Source organism: Camelus bactrianus, chromosome 14 (genome assembly GCF_048773025.1).
Source record: "Camelus bactrianus isolate YW-2024 breed Bactrian camel chromosome 14, ASM4877302v1, whole genome shotgun sequence".
NCBI lineage: Eukaryota > Metazoa > Chordata > Mammalia > Artiodactyla > Camelidae > Camelus > Camelus bactrianus.
Genome location: NC_133552.1, coordinates 15,909,342 through 15,922,530, shown reverse-complemented (window position 1 = coordinate 15,922,530; position 13,189 = coordinate 15,909,342). Strand labels below are relative to the sequence as shown.

The 13,189-nt window shown below is 41.8% G+C and overlaps 1 protein-coding gene and 1 pseudogene across 14 annotated transcripts in view; one reads left to right on the top strand and one right to left on the bottom strand.

Moving 5' to 3' along the window:
- RCBTB2 (RCC1 and BTB domain containing protein 2) overlaps window positions 1-3,917 on the bottom strand; it is a 51,319-nt gene extending 47,402 nt beyond the window's left edge. For 11 of the 14 annotated variants that reach the window (XR_012511705.1, XR_012511704.1, XR_012511707.1 and 8 more), the window contains exon 1: window positions 204-3,917. The gene's annotated coding sequence lies outside the window, so the exon portion shown is untranslated. The remainder of the gene's footprint in view (window positions 1-203) is intronic. The other 3 variants (XM_074378167.1, XM_074378178.1, XM_074378177.1) reach the window with 3 other exon arrangements.
- A 3,746-nt stretch (window positions 3,918-7,663) lies between these two features.
- Window positions 7,664-13,155, top strand: LOC141579758 (tubulin alpha-1A chain-like; annotated as a pseudogene).
- Window positions 13,156-13,189: the final 34 nt, after the last annotated feature.

Below are 13,189 nucleotides of genomic sequence, written 5' to 3'. Positions count from 1 at the left end.
CAGCGAACGTGCGCACGCGTGGTGACGCCTGGGCTCCGGCTCGGACGGGGCTCTCGCCCCAGGGGCTGCTCCTCGGTGTCGCCGCGCCCCGCAGCTAGGGCCGCGCGGGCGGGGAGAGGTGGCCCGCCGCTGGGGATGTGAGAGTGGCCCGCTTCTAGCCCGGCACCCCTCTTGACTTAGAACGCTATCCCCCATGCCCTTACCTTCAGCGCAGGCCGGAGCCACATCCGCCCCGCCTCCTGGGTCGCCGTTACTGCTCGCTCGGGGGCCCGGCGCTGCGACGAGTTGGCGCCTCCCCTTGAAGCGGCCCGGCCTCGGCGGGATGCGCTCGGGTGCCCTGCCGGGAGGGGAAAGGAGGGGAGCACGCACGAGGGGAGCGCACTGGAGGCGAGGGGAGGGGGCTGGCGACGGCGTCTCGCCCCTCCTCTCCTCCCGGCTGCCCACTGCCGCCCCCGCCCCTTTCTCGCTGACTCCCTCTCGGCTCCAAGCGGACCCCTAGAACTGAATACCGCACCCCTGGCTGGGTCCATCTCCGCCCTTTTCCCGGGATTCTCCAGTGGGACGCCCCCACCTCCAGGGTTCCGGTCCCCAAAGTCTTGGGAATTTGGTGATACCTGACCCGGAAGGGTGAGGCCTAGGGATGCTGCTGCGGCAACCGTTTCCACACTCCCTCTCCCCAGCCTATCCCAGGTTTTCTAGTGGTCCCTCAATCAGGGAGCTCGGATCGCTTCACGTGGCTTCCCTGCTTTCCCCTCAATGCCGTGGGGCTGAAGTCCTTTACCTTTCTACAAAGGCTGAAATAAAGTGATGAGGCTGAACGGGTGATCTGAGTTACCTTGCGAACAAGGTCTTCTGGAACAACCACACTCTCCAATTTGAAGTAGTTTCTTGTACTACACTGCACTTCTGGCCTTAGATTTTAGTAAAATGCATTACAGCTTTGTAACTTGCAATGGTTTCTCCCACTTTACTACACTTACGTTGGCCTGAGTGGGTTTTGGTAAAATGCTCCACAGTTACTAGCTGTTCCCATGAAGTGAGCTGATTGCTTTCACGCTGGCGCTTAAATGAGGACACAGGTTCAACGTTTAAATGATTTGCCTAAAGTAGCACAGCCAGATGGAATAACCGAGATTTCAACCTAGAATGACCATGTCAGTCTTTCGTTTGGTCTGGCCTTTGTATTGGATAAGCATCATTCCAGAATGTCTAGCTGCTTTTACTGCAGCTGCTATATTTGGCAGACTTTTATGTCTATCATCACAGCATAGTCCTCTGAGCCCCTGAAGGAGGCTTGCATTTATTTGCTTTTATGCATGGTGGTGCATAAGATAAACTTTCCCCCCCCAATCAGTTATCCTTTGGCCTTTTAATATAAACTATGACATAACCATAACTGAAAGGACACTGGAGTTTTGATTTGAAAAGGATAATCAGAAGGCACTCCTTTAACAGTATTTAAGGGAGAGGGTGGCCAGACTAAAGAAAGTAGTCAGATGAGGTGGGGTTATCACTAAACATACCTTCTTAATATAACAATGATTTGTGATGATATCTCACTAGATTGTGAAACTCTGGAGGGCATAGGTCATGCCTTATTAATTTCTGTACCATAAAATGCTTAAGAAATGGTTGTGGAATCAAATTAATGTTGATTATGGGCCTTTAGTTCCTCAAATATGCTTACTGCATTGAACTGCATTGAAAAACCTAAACATAAACATTTTGAATGGTTTGTACCAGTTCTCTTGGGCCTGACAGCCTGGATAAACACATCTTTTAAGTGTGATTGATACCTAATCCAAAAGGGCTTTAAATCACTTTTTCCTGTGTTCTGATCAATCAGGTTTCTGCTTCCTCTTTTCCTTGTGGCAAAGCAGCATAATACTGAGTATGCATTAAAAAAAAAAAATCACTGTTATTTTTCTGTTCAGGAAAAGACTTTCCTTCTGATCACCACCAAAGCTAAAATTCATCATTAAACAAGTTTAGAGTTGATTCATGCAACAGGATTGATTTCTAATTCAAACATGTTTCCTGCCACTTTTTCCCTTTATCCAAACTACTTTGTATTTAAGGCATTTTAAGGGATATGAGTCACCATTTAGAGAGTAAAATAATCGGAAACCAGTTCCATACAAAATGTCACACATAATTTACAAATCAACCTATATAGTTATTCTTTCTCTGCAGAAATAACACTGCTTTACAAATTAGTATTTTTCAAAAATTTGGGTATTTTTTTACATAAAGTCAATACTTTTTAAAAGGCCTGAAGTTCTTAGTCCTGAGATTATTCCTAAATGATGAAAAACAATAAGACATTTTAAAGTATAGACTTTCTCTGATTTCTACCACTGAAACATATTGCTAACGGAGAACTTAACGTTAACTTGTGATTACAGCAAGAATGATCAGAACAGAGATTTCAACCGGTGTAGTCCCAGAATATAGACAAGGAAACTTCCTATAACAAATCTGACCCCTCAGGCAGTTGGAATGTGGGAAGAAATTATTAGACTATCTCTATTTTAATTTAAATTAAGAATCAAACTTTATTAGTATTTAACATGTAGATTGACAATAGTGCATTTTTTTGTGATCAGAGTACATGATCAAAAATGTACCCAGCTCTGTAGGTAGGCATCTGATTTCACCACATTTTGAATCCATATAATATTTTAAATATAAAAATTTGGGTTTATATAACATTTTAAGTACAGTAATCTTGATATGTATATAATATTTTAATTTCTGCCTTTATACTATGATGTTATACTATGCAGTAAGTAAATGTTTATTCTTTAATCATTTTTAGTATATTTATTTAGCAAAGGTTGGTAGCTTACATAATATTTCTTTGAATTAACTGTTGCTTTGTACCATAAGACTTAGAAAATCATAGAGCTGAGAGAGATTAAATATAAATCCTCATTTTACAGATGCCTTGATTGTGAAGTAAGTTGTCTCAAGTACTTGGATTCATAGTTTCAATGCTGTTTCAATGCAACATCCACTCCTAAGATGAATAGCAGGATTTCATCATCATTCAAATGAATGATAACAGCAATCCTGCCATTGCACAAGGTAGGAAGATACAGGTACTTCCCATAGAACTCTAGACAGAAGAAATTCACTGTAACTTTTTACTTTAATTATAGATTCACATGAAGTTGCAAAAATAGTACAGAGAGAGAGCAGCCCCACGTGCCTGCCCCGATTCCACCTCTAGTTATGTAAATGGAGGAAATTTATCAGTTAATATGTTTGTCCTCAGAAAAAGCTCAAATGATAGATTTAATAATGATAACTGCAATTTTTTGAATACCTATTTTATACCAACAGCTTTCCCTATATTATCTCATCTAAAGCTCACACCAGTCCTGTAAAGGCAGAGGTTATCCTTGGTTTAGCAGCTAAAGCAACTCAGATTCCAAGAGATTAAGTCACTTCATCAGCTCCCAAGGCCAGATCTGCTGCCTTGAACGTTTCGCCTTTTCCACATTATGGACAGCTGAAGTTCATACATTCCTTACACTGTGTTCCAGCTGAATCCTGACAATTGTCTAACAATAAAAACATTTTATTTATTATATTTTTTAAATTGTGAGTATTTCCTCAGAAGTTAAAAGTGTTTCTTTTTATAAAATCTACATTAAAAAGAATGTGTCTGATTCAATACTTCAATTTTATTTAGGACCAACAACTTTTTCCAGGGAGTTCAAAATTAAAAGAAGGAAGGAAAGATGACTAGATTACATATAAGTTCCTTTAAAATTTTTTTAGTCTGTTGACTTCACAGTATTGCTAAATTCTTTGGACTAGAAAGCTGTACTCAGACATTATAGGTCATTAGAGGTTAAAATTCCCATCACCACATCTGTTAAGTTTACCTACTGTCTTAGTCAGTTCTGGCTGCTTTAACAAACTGCCATAGACTGGGTGGTCAATAAGCAACAGAAACTTACCCCTCACAGTTTTAGAGGCTGAAAGTCTGCAATCAGGGTGCCAGCATGGATGGGTTCTGGTGAGGTCCCTCTTTTGGGTTGCAGACTGCTATCTTCTCACTGTATCCTCACATACTGGAAAGAAGGCAAGAGAGCATTCTGGGATCCTTTTATAAGGACACTAATCCCAAACAGGAGGGTCCACCCTCACAACCTAATTTCTTTCCAAAGGCCTCAGTTCCTAATACAATCACATTAGGGGTTAGGATTTCAACATATGAATTTAGGGGAGAGAAATATTCAGTCCCTCACACCTACATCTGGACCTGTGTACTCTGTATTCCCTCTTGTTACTGAGAATGGACTGCCCATGCTCCTAAGTCCAACTTTTCCACTTTTGTCCTAGATCTGTCTTCTACTTGCATGAGTTGTTACTCTAGCAGTTGTCAACTTTCAATCCTACCTTATTATGTTTTATCTCTATGCTGGGTCATTCCCACAGCATGTTAACATTGTGCACCATCTTCCCATCTTTAAAAAAATTCCTGACAATGTGTCCCCCTCCAACTACCACCATATTTCTCTGTTCTCTTGCAGAACTCCTTGAAAGAGCCATTTATACTCACTGTATCCTAATCCCCTCCACCTATTCATTGAATCTACCCCAACCAGGCTTTTGTTTCTACCTCTCCACTGAAACTGTTATTGGCAGTCACCAATGACCTCCCTGGGTTAAATAAGTGGTTACTTCTCATTTATCTTACTTGAACTGTCAGCAGTATTTGAAAGAATTTCTCACCCCTGAAGTCTTGAAGCATTCACTTTCTTTGCTTAGCCTTTTAGGGTCCCCTCCTTCTTAATTCTTCTACCTCACCGGCAACTCCATTGGCTGATTACCTCTCATTCCTGCATCTCCAGTCATAGGCATGCCCAGAGTTCAGTCTTTGGACTCCTTTATCTTCTCACTTCCCTAATAATTTCACGTGTCCTCAAGATACAATTTTTTAGTGTTCAACTCCTCCAGCCACTCCTGGGGCTATTTCCCTCAGTGTTCTGCCACTTCACTGATCCCAACAGATTCATGACTCTACTCTAATGAAACTTGGAGACTTTATCCTTTTTCCAGTCCACAATGAGGACCCAGTCATAATGGGACAGTATTCCCTTTTAAAACCTCCCAAAACAGAAAGATTTCATACTGCTTTATTCTTTCCAGATATCTAGACACCAAGGCCCCAATTTAAAAAAGAGAGAGAGAGAAAATTTCTCTTAACTTTTAACTTTTTTCTTAGGAATTCAGAAAAATCCAGTTATCCTTCAGGGAGGAGGAAATTTTTCTTTCTTTCCTCCTTGTCAAGTCTCTAGCAGCAAAAACTAAGCACAGGTAAATGTATCCAAAGGTTACCCTGTTAAGGATTGAATGAATGAATGAATGAATGCGCTGTGTACTGTTGATTGGGTATAATCTGAGGAAGCAGATTTGTTTTCTAGATCTTAAATTCCTCGAGGCTTTATGAAATTGGTAATTTGTATTACATTTCTAAGTTTCCTCTCCTATGTTTAAGATAATATATTGCAAATGCTAAGATAAAGCAAAGACTTGGGTTGAATCAGCCGACCACATTTTGGGAAAGCTGACTGACTAGAAGCTGAAGGTTGAAAAGGACTGGTTTGGGCAAGGAGTCTGACTGGGGGGAGCAGTTCCAGGGAAGAGGAGAGGTGGAGGAAGGGGAGGGAGAAGGCAGGGAGGAGGGGAAGGAGAAGCAAGAAGACCACTAAACACAACGCATTCCTTGGTCAGAAGAGAGGTGATAGCCTTGACACCAGATAGGCATTTTTCTTTTATGCTTCTTTTTTTTTTGTCTATGTTCTCATCATTTTTAATTTCTTTTCAAATATTACTGCAGATAATGTCATTGCTATTATAACCTATATTTCTGCAGGTGATAGCTTTGAAAATATAGCCAGGCCACAACAGCTTTCTGACCCCTGCATCAAAGGGCAACCTTGTGGGAATATTAGCTCTCCTTAAATCCCATGGAGGCTGGAGGATGGGGTGTTCTAGTATATAACTCTGCAGATACCATGTAGTATCCTCCTCCTTTGCCACTCCTGAGTCAGTACAGGTGACTCTCCTGGGGCCCCAATTGTGTGGGAGAGAGTAAGTGCCCAGGTTGCACTGATATGGGAGGCACCCAAGCAGCAATGCCGGGGTCTCTGTGTTTTAGAGAGACATCAGTTACACTGTACCTTTACTGACATTTGCTCCTCACCACACTATATAGTATGGTGTATCCCAGCGTGGCGTAAGAATACAAAGTGATAAAAGTCATAGTGGATACATATACATGTTACTTTGGCAACACTGACAGAACCACAGACTACCAGGAGGAGGTCAAAGAAGGCTTCCCCAAAGAGAGAGCTTCAGGGTTAAGGATTATGAGTTTGCTAAGAGAATGACAGTTAGGGATGGGGGTGTTAGGGTGTTAGAATTCTACACCTGAAGTAGAATAAGAAAGAGTATGTTGTGTTAGAGAATTAGAAGTTGCTGAGCAAGACTAGAATGAAGGTGATATGGAGGAGTTAGGGCAATGACAGGTGATTAAAGTAGCAATGATTTCTTGAGTGCTTTCTAGGGCTGGGCTTCTTATTGTACATTATCTCAACTGATTCTTTCAAGAGCCTGCAACTTAAATAATTCTGGCCCTTTCTTATAGTTCAAGCAGTGGAGACTTCAGCCACTTGCCTAGAGTCACATAACTAGTTAAGAGGCGGAGCTATGACTCAAATCCATCTCCAATTCCAGGCCAAGCTCTTACCACTGGACTGTGTGGCCTCTTTCCAAATCAGTTAGAAAGGTAATGGGCCAAATCATAAAAGGCCTTGGCAGTACAGCAACAAGACATGTCACAGGATCCAACAAAGGATTTTAAGCAGGAGGACTATGTAATTCCCTTTGTGTTGAGGGGGCCACTGTGCAGTGGGGAGGATGGTGAGCCTGGAGCCAGGGGGACCACGTTAAGGCTCTACTGCATCAGCCCAGGAGTCCTTGAACTCAGTATGACAGCAAGCTGGGCTTAAAGAGAGAGAAGACATATTTGAGAAGATTTTGAGAAAAGACTGATTCATACATTTCTCCATGATAATAGGTCAAAGGGAAACGATGTTTTGATTGATGCTGAGAACGTGTTTGATAAAATTCAATCATCAATATTCATTTTTGATAAAGGAAATTTTAGTAAATAACTACATACACACCCTGAAAGCTAGCTTCATGTTTAATGGTGAAATTCATGTCCATTATATATAGTAATAAAACAATGGTGCCTCTTATTTCTAATTAATGCTCTAATGCTATTCTGGAAGGACCAGCTAATGCAATTAGGTAAGAAAGTAAAGTAAGGAATATGAAGACTGAAAAGGATGCAGGAAATTTATCATTATTTATAGATGATCCAGTTAGATTCATTGGCCAAGGGATGCTCACAGCCCCTATTCCCTACCCCCTCTTCCATTCAACTTTTTGGACTGGTCAAGTTCAAAGGGACTTTGTGGGTACCTGCCCCCAGAGAATGGAGCTGTTATTGTGTCATTCTGTCCAGTGGGAGGCACTGGGAGTGGCTCTTGTGACTCCTTTTTTGAAAGGCCTGAGGGAAAACATGTCAGAGCCCCCTCCTGGGAGGCAACCAACATATGAACTCCATCTGCGGCTTTTCATTCCTGTGCCTGAAAGGCAAGGCAAGCTCAGTGATAATCCAATTGCCGCAAGTATTGGAGCAAAAGCTTTTTTGCTCTAATACAGACTTCTCCTGACCAAGTGCTCTGGCTTGTCCTTATCCTGCATTGCAGGGGCCAGAGCCAAGACTGAGGACAGGATTCATGGCCTGCTTTGGTTCTAAGTCATGTAAGCATATATAGCACCACAGTGTAGCCTAATCTGCTTGAGTTCAACATTAGAGCCCAGGGAAGTCACCAGATAACAACAGTGATCATTTGCCTTGCTTTGGTTTTGTGTGTGTATGTGCATGTACTTTTCTTGGGGACTTTAAAGAAAAGCAGGTCAAGAGCAGGATTTAAGTTTTTCTCCATCTTTTTGTCAAATGCCACCTTGAAAACCCAAGAAAATAAACTGAAAAACTTTTAGAAATAATAGAGTTTAGCCATGTGGCCAGTTACAAAGTCAATACACAAAAATCAGTAAGAAAACCTACTAAGACTAAGGAAGGCAAAATGGAGAAGCATGCTGTTTTTAGACAGGAAGATTCAACAACGTCAGGATGTCAATTTTCCTAAAATTAATTTATAAGTCTAATGCTATTCTAATAAAAAAAAAATCAATGATTTTATTGAAATAATTTAAAAATCCATTCGAAAGTGTAGTTCACTAGAGCCCTGTTAAAGACAGTTTGACTTAACGTATTAAATTTGTCTTTTGACTCAATAAATCTGCCTTTCGGAATCTATTAATATGAAAAGATGTATGTAGAAGGATATAGATCACAGCATTTTTATAATTAGGAAAAATGGGAAACAGCCTATATATTCTATGGCAAACTAATTAGATAAATTAAAGTGTGGCAAATACTGTTGGTTGCCTGCCTAAAAGCCACCCTCACTCCCTTTCTTCCTTCCTTTCTTCTACTTTTTATTAGGAAAATTTTAAAACATATACAAAAATAGACATAATGATTAATAAGCACCCATGTACTCATTGTTCAGCTTCGTCAATTAGCAGTTCACAGCCAAAGTTGTTTTCTCAATTCATCTCTCCACCACCACACTATTTTGAAGCATCTTACCATTTCACCTGTAAATATTTCAGTGGATTTTCTAAAAGATAAGAACTCTTTTGTAAAAAAATAAAAATTATCCTATTTTGAAAGACTAACACTAATTCTTTGATTGTGAGACATCCTTTCAGAGTTCAAATTTTTAATTACCTCCCAAGTATTATATATTTTTTAACAGTTTGCGTGACTTGGGATTCAAATAAAGTCTACACACTGCAATTGGTTGATATGTCTTTTAAGTCTCTTTTAATCCTTTTAATCTTTTAATCCTCTTCAGTTCCTTTTGTTTCCTTGAAATTTATTTGTTAAAGAAACCAGGTTATTTGTCCTCTTAAATTTTCCAAAATCTGGATTTTCCTGAATGTGCTCTTCATACTTCCTGTAAATGGTAACCTTGAGTCTTGGTTACATTCAGATTCTTTTTTGGCGAGATGACTTCTCAGATGGTGTTGTATCCTTCCATCAGAAGGCATAGAATGTTGGGCTGTTTCTTTCTGTGATGTCAGTAGTTGTTGATGCTCAATGCCTGTACATACAACACTGCATTTAGTCCACTGAAGTAGATTAGTATCTGGTGTTATAAATGGTAATATCTTGATCCCATCATTTCTCCTCCATTTATTAGCTGAAATACTTTGACAAAGGGAAACTACTTTCCTTGATGATTTGGCTTTCCCAGTGAGATACAAAGAGCAGGATGAGCATTTAATTCTTTCTCTTAATTTGCCAGTTTGTAAAAATAATAAGTTGTTTAACTAACATTCTCCAACAGGGACCAAATGAGTTTGTTTGTTGTTATCATTGTGAATTTATGGATTTAAACTTGCTTCATGTGTTTCATCCCTTTTTCTTGCTCATAGAACCCTGTTTTTGTTTAGGTAGCAATGTAATCAGTCCCGGAGAAGAAATCACGGCTTGCCTTATCAATTCATTCTCATTGGCAGTGTCTGGGGTGGGCAGGTGACTGGTCCTCGCGGTAGACACTTAGGAGGAAGGTCATGTTGAAGAAAGACCCCTCTGCCCACCCAACTGCCCTCTTCTTCCCTTTACACTGTCACTTGAGGATTTGATATTTGGACAGCTGCTGCTGAAGCTTGGAACATCCCAATGGATACATGTGATACACACGCACAATTATGTGCACTAGTACTGCCGTTCCTGACTTACTGACACAGAAAGATATCTATGATATGTTGCTGATATGTATCATTAAGACTATTGACATAAAACTGAACACAAATGCATATATTTACACCAAGACCTGCCTGGAATTATGTTCATTTAAATATTAAGAGTGGTCATCTCTGAGTGGTGAGATATTGGTGAGTTTCTACTTTATTCTTTATATTTTTCTAAAAGGTTTAAATTTTAATGTGAATAATAAGGTTTTTCTAAAAGTATGATTCTGGGCAATTCTCATTTATCTCATGTTACTTATATTGGATTTTCTTCCCCCAATAAATACATCACATCATAAAACTTTTTTTATAAGACCCCATAACTGAGGTTCTCTTACATCTGCTTAAGAGTCGTGCTGTAAGAAGCAACAGCCTCTCCTCCTCCTCTCTGCCATCTCCTCAGTAGCCGCAAAACAGCAACTATGTGTGAGTGCATCTCCATCCATGTTGGCCAGGCTGGTGTCCAGATCAGCAATGCCTGCTGGGAGCTCTACTGCCTGGAACACGGCATCCAGCCCGATGACCAGATGCCAAGTGACAAGACCACTGGGGGAGGAGACGACTCCTTCAACACCTTCTTCAGTGAGACAGGCACTGGCAAGCATGTGCCTAGGGCAGTGTTCGTAGACCTGGAACCCACAGTCATTGATGAAGTTCGCACTGGCACCTACTGCCAGCTCTTCCACCCTGAGCAGCTCATCACAGGCAAAGAAGATGCTGCCAGTAACTATGCCCGCAGTCACTACACCATTGGCAAGGAGATCATTGACCTCATCTTGGACCAAATTCGGAAACTGGCTGACCAGTGCACAGGTCTTCAGGGGTTCTTGGTTTTCCACAGCTTTTGTGGGGGAACTGGCTCTGGGTTCACCTCCCTGCTGATGGAACGTCTCTCTGTCAATCATGGGAAGAAGTCCAAGCTGGAGTTCTCCATTTACCCAGCCCCCCCAGGTTTCCACAGCTGTAGTTGAGCCCTACAACTCCATCCTCTCCACCCACACCACCCTGGAGCTCTCTGATTGTGCTTTCATAGTAGACAATGAGGCCATCTATGACATCTGTCAAGGAAACCTCGATATTGAGCGCCCAACCTACACAAACCTGAATAGGTTGCTAGGTCAAATTGTATCCTCCATCACTGCTTCCCTGAGGTTTGATGGAGCCCTGAATGTCAATCTGACAGAATTCCAGACCAACCTGGTGCCCTATCCTCGCATCCACTTCCCTCTGTACATATGCCCCTGTCATCTCTGCTGAGAAAGCCTACCATGAACAGCTTTCTGTAGCAGAGATCACCAACGCTTGCTTTGAGCCAGCCAACCAGATGGTGAAATGTGACCCTCGCCATGGTAAATACATGGCTTGCTGCCTGTTGTACCGTGGTGACGTGGTCCCCAAAGATGTCAATGCTGCCACTGCCACCATCAAGACCAAGCGTACCATCCAGTTTGTGGACTGGTACCCCACTGGCTTCAAAGTTGGCATTAATTACCAGCCTCCCACCTGGTGGTACCTGGTGGAGACCTGGCCAAAGTACAGTGAGCTGCATGCATGCTGAGGAACACCACAACCACTGCCGAGGCCTGGGCTCGGCTGGACCACAAGTCTGACCTGATGTGTGCCAAGTGTGCCTTTGTTCACTGGTACGTGGGCGAGGGCGTGGAGGAAGGAGAGTTTTCTGAGGCCCGTGAGGACATGGCTGCCCTTGAGAAGGATTATGAGGAGGTTGGTGTAGATTCTGCTGAAGGAGAGGGAGAGAAAGAAGGAGAGGAATACTCAAGTTAAAATTTCACAAAGGTGCTGCTTTTACAGGGAAGCTTATTCTGTTTTAAACATAGAAAAGTTGTGGTCTGATCAGTTAATTTGTATGTAGCAGTGTATACTCTCATACACAATTACTGACCTATGCTTTAAAACACAACGCTTTGTTACAGGTCCAAGGTATCCATTTCTCTTATGGATCTGAATAAAGTATTCCCTGTCTTAAATGAAAAAAAAAAAAAAAGACCCCATAACTGGCATCACATGATTTTTCTCCATGGCATAATCATCAGACAGGAAATATTTTGATTCTGGAATAACATTTCCTGATAAACATTTGTTGGAAACATTTAAGCATTTCCTGATCTGAAAAATTCTGACATTTTTTTCTTTGTGTATCTTATTGTTACAATTAACAATACTCTCTAGCCCAGTGGGATACAACCATCCTGTTGTGGAAAACACTGAGAAAAACATGAGTTTTATTAGAGAGACATTTTCCAGTCACCAAGAAAACGAAACTGGCCAATTTTCACTTAGTGGTAAAAATACTAAGTAGTCACCCTTTAGCCTACATTTAAAAAATTTTAATTTCTTTGGCACATTTAATTCTCCCAAGGAATTGCATATTCTTAAAACAAAAAGGTGTTAAAATTCTAGGCCTCCAGAGTAAAATCGAAAAAGGGCCTTTCTTCCTTTAATTTCCCTTTGCGCGGCCAGTTCTGCCAGGCAGGCTATCAGCACAGGGACCCAGGGCCATGCTGACTATGACAGTGGACAAAGGAAATAGAATCAGCAAATACCTATGACCCATGTGCTGTGTGCCCTGTGTTAGCATAGTTGCTCTGGCAAAATCAGTGTGGGAGATAACCTTATTCTCCCGGACCTCATTAAGTGGGGAAATGCCATGAGGACATGTGAGGAGACAGACTGGAGATGAGTCTAGAAACACAGTTCCTTGAGGGCATTGATGAATTTTAAACAGAGATCAGCTAGGGTCTGGAGGACGGCTTGCAGGGGACGTAGGCAAACAAGTTGAGAAGTGGCTGGAAGAGTCCAGATGAGAGACAAAGCAAGCGTGAATTTGAGAGGTGGTTTGGGGATGGAGAGCAGAAAGGAGAGATTAAGCAACTACTTACAATCTCTACGGTCATTCCTCTCTTGTCCTCTCTTAACATCAATGCAGTCTTCAAGCAGGATTTAACTTATCTCAGCTGCAGTTAGGGAAACTGAGAGCAAGGTTTTTGAGTCAGAGCTCTGAAGGAGGCACAGCTTGCTCCTGGCAGCCAGCGTGGAAGTGTTGCAACTCTAAGCCAGGTTATCTGTAGGTTCGTTTTTCAGTCCAATAGATCCACCCCTTCACCTGCTGACTGACAGTAGGACTCACCTCCCCTTACAGACAGGGATGCGGCCCTGACCCCAGTACAAGTACAGCAGGCCCTCGATTCCAGGGCCATATGACAGCCTTGGTGTCTTCTCCCTGCTCTGCCCTCAGAGTCTCCAGTGAGGTGAT